Below are 8,284 nucleotides of genomic sequence, written 5' to 3'. Positions count from 1 at the left end.
GTCATCATAACATATAGTCTTGGAGAGCTTTATCCTCCATGAAACTGTTCCTTTTACATATGACTAGTGAGCTACCACTGTGTTGTGGAGGTTGTGTCTTTCTTAAGAAGGGCAATGAATTATCAAGGGAAACTGATGCTGTGGTATATAAGAGAGAAATAGGAAGACAATGGCTTGTAGGAGCATCCATAATTTAATTGCACTAGAAAGTATTTATCTTAAGTCAGTGAAGGGATGCATAATGTTTATCTGGAGCAAGAAAAGACTCCAGGGCAACTTAAAAAGATCACTAATAAGAATGTCTCTGTCCGCAGGCTTAGTTTGAAAAATACAACACCAAAAGGAATAGGATTTTGAAAGAAAGAGGGGGGAAAGCACTTGTTTGTAGTTAGCAGTTTTCAAAATCCAGCAGGTGATGGAACTGGATCCAAGCATAATGGATGAGCTGCTACTTCCTCTTCTCACAATCTCAGGAAATTAATACTGGAAGGATGAAAGTGGAGGGAGTCCTCAGCTTCCTCTTCCTTCAAAAGAAGATTACAAAATGATGCCTACGATAGAGAAAGTGGATGGAGATATGTATTTGCCTTCTCACATCATACCAGAACTCAAGAATTTATTTATTTATTTATTTATTTATTTATTTATTTATTTATTTATTTATTTATTTATTTATTTATTTATTTATTTAAAAAATGTACCCCACCTTTCTCCTTGAAAAGGACCCAAGGCAGCTTACAACAGCAAAATACAATATTTAAAGTCGAAAACAATGAAGATAGAATAGTAGTTAACACAGTTCAAAGGCAATATTAAAGCTAACAACGATAAATATATACAATTTTAAAAAAAACAATACTACTCTGAGAAATGGAAAACACAAAAATGGAAACCGCAAGTACTGTAGCACTAAAGATCCAATCAAAGCAGTAATGCATAACAATCCATCTTTTAAAAAATCACAGGCAAGTAGCTAGTTATTGAGGCAAGATTTGCCTGAAGAGAAAGGTCTTTGCCTTGACAATTGTCATTGACAATAGATTCATTAGTGATAAAAGAAAGAGTATCTTCTGTTGGGAGTTATAGAATTTGCTGCTGTAAGATGTGGCTATGGTCATAAGGTTTGATGGATTTAAAGGAGGATAGATAAGAAGCCATATACAATGGTTATATACAATGAAGTACATTTGATGTTAGGAATGCTTAAGGATTTTTTTTGGACTACTTTTCAAACAAATTCCTGTTCCTCCTCAGCTAACAGAGAAAATACTAACAAATTGTACTATATGTAGGGCTGCCCTTAATATCGGTCTTGAAGTTGCTGCTATAGCAGAATCCAGTGGTTCTCCAACTTAATTTTTATCAACATTAAACACCTTTGGTGAAGGAATTACAGTACTTTAGATGCCTGTATGATATCAGGCCACATGGAAGATTTGGTGTTACATTTATAAAAGGGCTTAATAATTTGGTACCACAATAACTGAACTTTCTCCCTTATCAGCCTACCTGGTTATTGAAGAAAGTAACCCCACTTTTTGCATGTAGGCTTGAGTGGGTGTAATCCATTGCAAATAATGAGTTACCTCTATTTAATGGTTGTTGTGGGTTTTTCGGGCTTCTTGGCCGTGTTCTGAAGGTGGTTCTTCCTAACGTTTCGCCAGTCTCTGTGGCTGGCATCTTCAGAGGACAGCAAACTGTCCTCTGAAGATGCCGGCCACAGAGACTGGTGAAACGTTAGGAAGAACCACCTTCAGAACACGGCCAAGAAGCCCGAAAAACCCACAACAACCATTAGATCCCGGCCGTGAAAGCCTTCGCAAATACATTACCTCTATTTAATTACATTTTAAACAAAACATAACAGTACCTATTATCTTTTGCAGTATAACTGTAACTCTTATTTACTTTTATAATTAACTACAAGGACATAGTAACTACTAGTATAACTAATAATTATACGGGCTTTTAAACCAATATTGCAACTAAAAAGTAACTTTCCAAGTTGAAGACCTGAGGTTTCTGTACCATAAATCAATTTTAGTTTTTTATTAATCTATTTCTTGGTTTTTTGATGCTTCAGCTATTTGGACACCATATGAATTTTTTCCTTCTTATCCATAGAACTGTTTATAAATATAATACACAGATAAATATGAATGTAATGACCCTTCAGATTTTCCATCTCCAAATTCTATTCTTAGCAAATCGAGTATAAAAATGTATGTTTAGAGATAAAATATGTTTAGAATGCATACTTTGGAAGACAGATACATTTAGAAAGGTAATTAAATAGGTTTTAAAACATATCAGACATACATAAAGATGAACTTTCCTGAAGATTTAAAGCATAATTGCCGATTATGAGAAAACAGGACAAAAGTGACTTAGGAATGAATCTGTATGAAATTGACATGGAGCAGAAATGAACTGATACTATGCTTGACTCTAGTGCAGTGGAGAATATAAAGAGTAGAAAGAATCTAAACAGAAACCAAAAAGCATTCAGTGGAACTGAACTAGCTTTAGGTATTTTGACATTAATGTGATTTATAGATTGCTCAGAAGAACCTTACACCTAATCACATGGCCTGTCAGTAAGTCCCATTGATTCCAATAGGACTTTCAATTAGCGTGTTTTAAGATCTAAGTATCCGTGTCTTAAGAGGGTTACTTAATGTCCAGTCTGACCTAAGTATACATTTTATCCACAAAGAGGGCATAAAATCATTACGGATAATTTAGCAATATGTGATAGCATCAGGACATTAATTTTAAATAGCTATTTGTAACCCTGCACTTTGCTTGAGGCAATATGGTCCTATGCATTGTAAAATTATTAATTCTCATTAAACTATAATGCTTCTCCTTGAAGGAGGAGAGCTAATTAACTGTTCTTCACCTAAATTAAGTTTTTGCTCCTTATGATAAGGCCATTTAATCTTCCCATGTGGTGGAGCTAAATAAAATACGATGTCCTATACATCTGAGTCAGTTCTGTTCTGCTCTAATTAGTACACAAACACAACAAATAGTGGCAAACAATGTATGCCAAATGCGTCACAGCCAGTCATGTCAAAGAAGTTGCCTTCAAGGCATTGTTGGACTCCATGTCCCATCAGTCATTGTCAACATAGCCAATCATGAAGAAATATGGGAATGTTTGATATTTATACTGGCCTTATACTGGAGTAGAGTGGCCTTATATTAAGTTTGTATCTAGCGAATAGAAGTAACCAGTATAGGGAGAGGAAGCATGGCAGAAGATTTTAAAAAATCATACAAGAAATCCATTTTTGGATAGTGCAAGAGGAAAAGACCCCTTAAAGAAAATGGGTACAGCTGGCTCCCCTGTTTGTGGGAGTCTTTTGGCGGACATCATGGTGTCATGTGCTGTTCATTCTAGGCAAGGAAAAGAAAGAAGAGAGCATAAAAGTACCATTCTGAATATAAATCTAGAAAAAGCAAGAGAAAAACAAGACACACAGACCCATCTGACTGTCCATTGTCCTCTGAACTGCTTTGATGCACCCTGCATTAGTGATCCATTCTTACAGGGAGCTGCAGTCCCAAAATTGATGGAAGCTGGAAGTTGCTAACTCATGATTTTCTGTGCATGGAATCTCTATAATTTTTAGCAGACTACAAAGTGTGAGATGTTTCACCATCGCCCTCCTACCTCCAATGTCCATAAGGATGATACTGTACTCATGAACATGGTTTCCCCTCCCCCCTTCTCAATCCAGTACAGCAGTTACAGGTAGGCATAAAGTTCCCTTCCTATCACTGTGAAATGAAAATAATGTATTACTATTATTAAATAATCACCAGTTAAATTATTAAACTTATAACATGATGGCTGCGGAGCCAGACATTGGGAGTTCAATTCCCCACTGTGCTTCCTTGATGCAGCTGGGCTCAGTGATCCATAGGGTCTTTTCCAGCACTGCATTCTAAGGTGATGATGATGACTGGTAGCAATGCATTTAATTGAGCTATATCCTCAAAATGTTTGAAGGAAGCACCCAAAAATGTAACATTCAAACTGCATATCTTGGACTGTACAGCCAGCCTGTCCATGACAATAAAAACCAAAAGTAGGAAATGCCAACTGGGAACTAAAGGGCAACTTTTCCCATTTCTGGTAAATATCTACAACAACAATAAAGCAAATAACTAATATTTGCTGTCATTTCATGTCATCCAACCACCTCGATCTGCTTAATGATCGGGTCAGTTACTTGTTTCCCATGCACCATAAATGTATATATAGTCCAACCAGAATGATATAGTTCATGGAACAAATATATGAGTCCACCCATTTATTTTCTTTTACAGTGAAAGAATAGTTCCAAAGCATCCTATCTGACCTACAAAGAACAATTTAACAAGTCATTGGCTCTGCCACTTATATTCATGTGTCAAGAGGTATGGGAGTTCTGAGGAATAAGGAAAGCAATATCAAGATGTAAACTGCTCAGATATGGTCCCACAGTCCATAATACCTTCATCAATTCAGACATAATTATAATCCACAATTTCTGATATGCTGGATTGCAAACCATCTTCAGACCATGTTTCCAGATCCAGATATGCTTGCAAAACATTGGCCAAAATCCTACTGGTGTTCATGTAATGGTCCCTCCCAGACTGTGACTAATAGGTAACCTTTTCTGAATAAGGTAGGCTTAAGGGTTCAGTGTAAACTGGCAGTTTTGTAAAGTGACATGATCACTTCAGGAGTCAAACATGGTAACTGCTGGGAAATCATCAGTATTGAATTCCCTGACATGCTCTAACAATAGGTAAAATTGCTTCAGGAGCTCTCAGTACCAAGGGGTTTTCAAACAAGCGGGGCCAGCTGTGACATCAATTTGTCGCCAGTGGAAATAAACAAGAAAACCTGTTCATCAGCTCCAGAGAGATAAAGTCATTGATTTAAATACCAAGTGAAAATCAAAAGCAGTGCTCACTCTCTGGACAGCAAGGAGTGATGGGAAAGGAATACAAGAACATTTATTTGGATATATAAAACATTACATTCTCTTCACCCCCCCATCCCCGTAAATGTAGCTGAACTGCTTACATATTCCATGCAGTCAAGAAACTGGATGAGTGCCAATTGACAAACCTGTCTAATAAAAATGGGCAGTCCAGTTCACAACCCAATTAAGCCAAAGAACTTGGATCCTGGCCAAGACAGCCCCACTGACTTGGACCAGGCCATAAATCAGACAACATATATTTGAAATGTTTATGGCCCAAATGTCTAGTAAATTTAAAGACAACAGGAAAAAAAATGAATACATCTATGGAAACTGTGGTGTAATGACAAATAGCACACAGTCAGGGAAACAGGGCTATTGACACAAATGATTTCCAGATTATTCACACGATTCTATTATCTATAAGATCAAGGTGACAGGGTTCTGGCAATTTGAACCATTGCTCCACCTCTCGTCAAGAACATTCATATAAAAATAGTGCCCAATAAATGTTCACTATAAGTTCTAAGAGTGATGACCTTTTCAAAAGGACTTCTGGACTGAGGGAAGCTTCAAACTAAGTATGAATGGCCCTCCATGATGGCCTCACACACACTGTAGCACCATAGCGGCACATGCTGATCTCTTATTATTACATTTATATACCACTTTCCCGAGTTTTACCCTGTGTAACATGGGTCTGTTTTCCAACAAAGCCCTTTCAGGCTGAAATATTAATTTCTCCACTGGGGACTGTCTTGGCAGGTAACCCCCATCTATCCTAATCCACAGAATGGGGCCTCACTTTCATGAGTGCTGTCTAAACAGGAAGGAGTGATGAAAAAGCCTGCCATTATCTCCTTTTCTTCATACCTTTCTGAGTTGCAAATGTGCTAAGAGTGAACCTCCCCAGTTTTCTTTCACAAAAATTTACATATTCCTGATTGCAAATCTCTGCTTTACAAGGGGGAAAACACTTTGAAAACCCTAGAGAAATGAACAGCTAATTTTTGTATTATTTTGTCAACTACATTTCCTCAACATTTTTCCTTTGCTACTCCCACGTATGTTACTGAATCTCTCTTTAGAATGAACAAGCATTTGTTTTTAGCAATGAAAATGTTTTATTTGTTTTTACATGCTACCTCTTGCTTCTTAGAACCTTATAATAAAAAAATTAACAAACCTTTATAAATTAGAACCCAAGTTTGATTCTACATTCCAGAAATGTGAAAAGTAATTCTTTCCACAACCATTCCCAGAATCCACAGTGTGGCTAATGTCTGGCAGATTCTGGGAACAATAATCCCCCCGAAAAAAATATTTCTAAAACTCTGAACATCCTTTCTTTCTGTGCAGTAGGATGTCTGGATCAATGTGGAAGAGGACAATGTTTGCCATTTAACCAATGCACTTGCTCCAGTTTCATTTCCTACACAGTTGTTAATATTGTAGGAACCTTATCTTAATTCAGTCTAGCCTAATCTGTCTAAAATGTTGTCATGAGGATGAATAAGACCTTTCCAGATTTATCATACTGAATGAGAAATAAATATAGAGATAATGTTCACTAAAATGTGCAGAACCGTAGAAAAGTACATACATTTCTTATATGGGGTATAAAGTCAACTAGATTTGCATCTTAGGGTTTTCATTACTACCACCACTAGTGTTTTTCACTGCAGAGATCTAAATGTCACTTATTTAAAAACAATTGTGTTCCATCAAATCAATTCTGACTTATGGTCACCTTCCCAGGGTTTTTTTGGGCATAGGATAAGCAAACATGGTTTACTGTTCCCTTCTTTTGGGACTGTGCAGCTTGCCCATGGCTGCACAGGCTGGCTTTTCTTCCAGGAGGCACTATGGGGAATCAAACACTCAACCTCTGGTTCAACAGTCAGATACCTAAAAGACTGAGACTTAACAAGAGAGTAGATTCCAATGAATTAAATAGAATTTATAGGTCATAAGTGCTGCAGATGAACTATTTTGTATACATGTGGACGGCAGCGCATAGCTTCAGAGCCAGAGGCCAGAAGTTTGAACCCCTATTGGGCCTTCTACGAAAAAGGCCAGCTAAAATACTCCATAGCATGCGGAGTTACATGCCTAGCTTTGATGCCTAGCATGATGCAAAGTCCCAGAGCACCACGAGAAGGTAAACCATAGAGCGAGATGGAGAGGGCTGATGGTTGCTTGAGGTTTTTTCCTGGATAGTTTAAAATACAAATTCCACTTCCTGAAACGACCTCTTCAACACAGCTGTTAAAGATGCAAGGGATAAGCCTGATCCAAGACGTCTTGTTGGCTGAAACATAGCATCAAATGCTCCCACCCCACCCCACCAGTCACAGTGAATAACATCTATGCACAGTCTAGTACTTTTGGCAGATAAAGCAGATGATATCCCAGAAACACTCCCACACAATCATGGCAGTAAAAGTAGTACATTAAATAACCAAAGATTTTGCTAATCTTTCTTAGTACAGTACATCAGATCTACTGCCACACACTGCTTAATAACAGGACCAGCTCTGGCAAGGACAAATGTATTCCTTTGCATCTGGCAGCCTCATCTCTTGGGCATTTACTGAGAGTTACACTGCATTCAAATAGCTTTACTCAGCGGACCTTGCATCTGAGTAAAAATCTATAGGACAAGGCTGCATGTCAGTGACTGTCCTTCCACAAACAGGCGAAGACTTTTCTCTTCAGGCAAGCTTTCCCTGAGTGATTGGCTACCCACCAGAGTGGAGTTTTTAAATGAATTGTTTTACCTTACTACTTTGAATGTGTTTTGGTGTAGCTTATGTTTTTTAATGTGGTATTTGTTTGATTCTTTTTTTTAGTATTTGTATACTCACTGACTTTTAATTGTGTCAGCTACTGTGGGTCCTTTTAAGGAGAAAGGTGGGGTAAAAATATTTTAAATAAATAAATAAATAAATGTAAATAAGTGTCCCACTGCACACCAGATCAAAACTGTATGTCAGGATATCTGAATTCATATGATCAGTTACCGTATTTTTCCATGTATAAGACTATATTTTTGTCTAAAATCTTAAGACTAAAAATGGAGGGTCGTCTTATACACGGAAGTAAGCTGAGGAGAGAGAAAAAACAAGTGGAGGGGAAAGCAGGAATCAAATTGATCCTGCAGTGCTTTGATCCCTTTCCCCCTACACTTGCTAAGCCCCACTTAGATTTCTTAATTTTGCGTTAGAAAAGTGGCTGGCGTCTTATACATGGGGTGTCTTATACATGGAAAAATATGGTGCTTTACAAGCCTAAGATAT

The sequence above is a fragment of the Pogona vitticeps genome, chromosome 6 (genome assembly GCF_051106095.1).
Source record: "Pogona vitticeps strain Pit_001003342236 chromosome 6, PviZW2.1, whole genome shotgun sequence".
In the NCBI taxonomy this organism is placed as follows: Eukaryota; Metazoa; Chordata; class Lepidosauria; order Squamata; family Agamidae; genus Pogona; species Pogona vitticeps.
The sequence above is the reverse complement of the archived record's forward strand: the minus strand, read 5'-3'. Positions refer to the sequence as shown.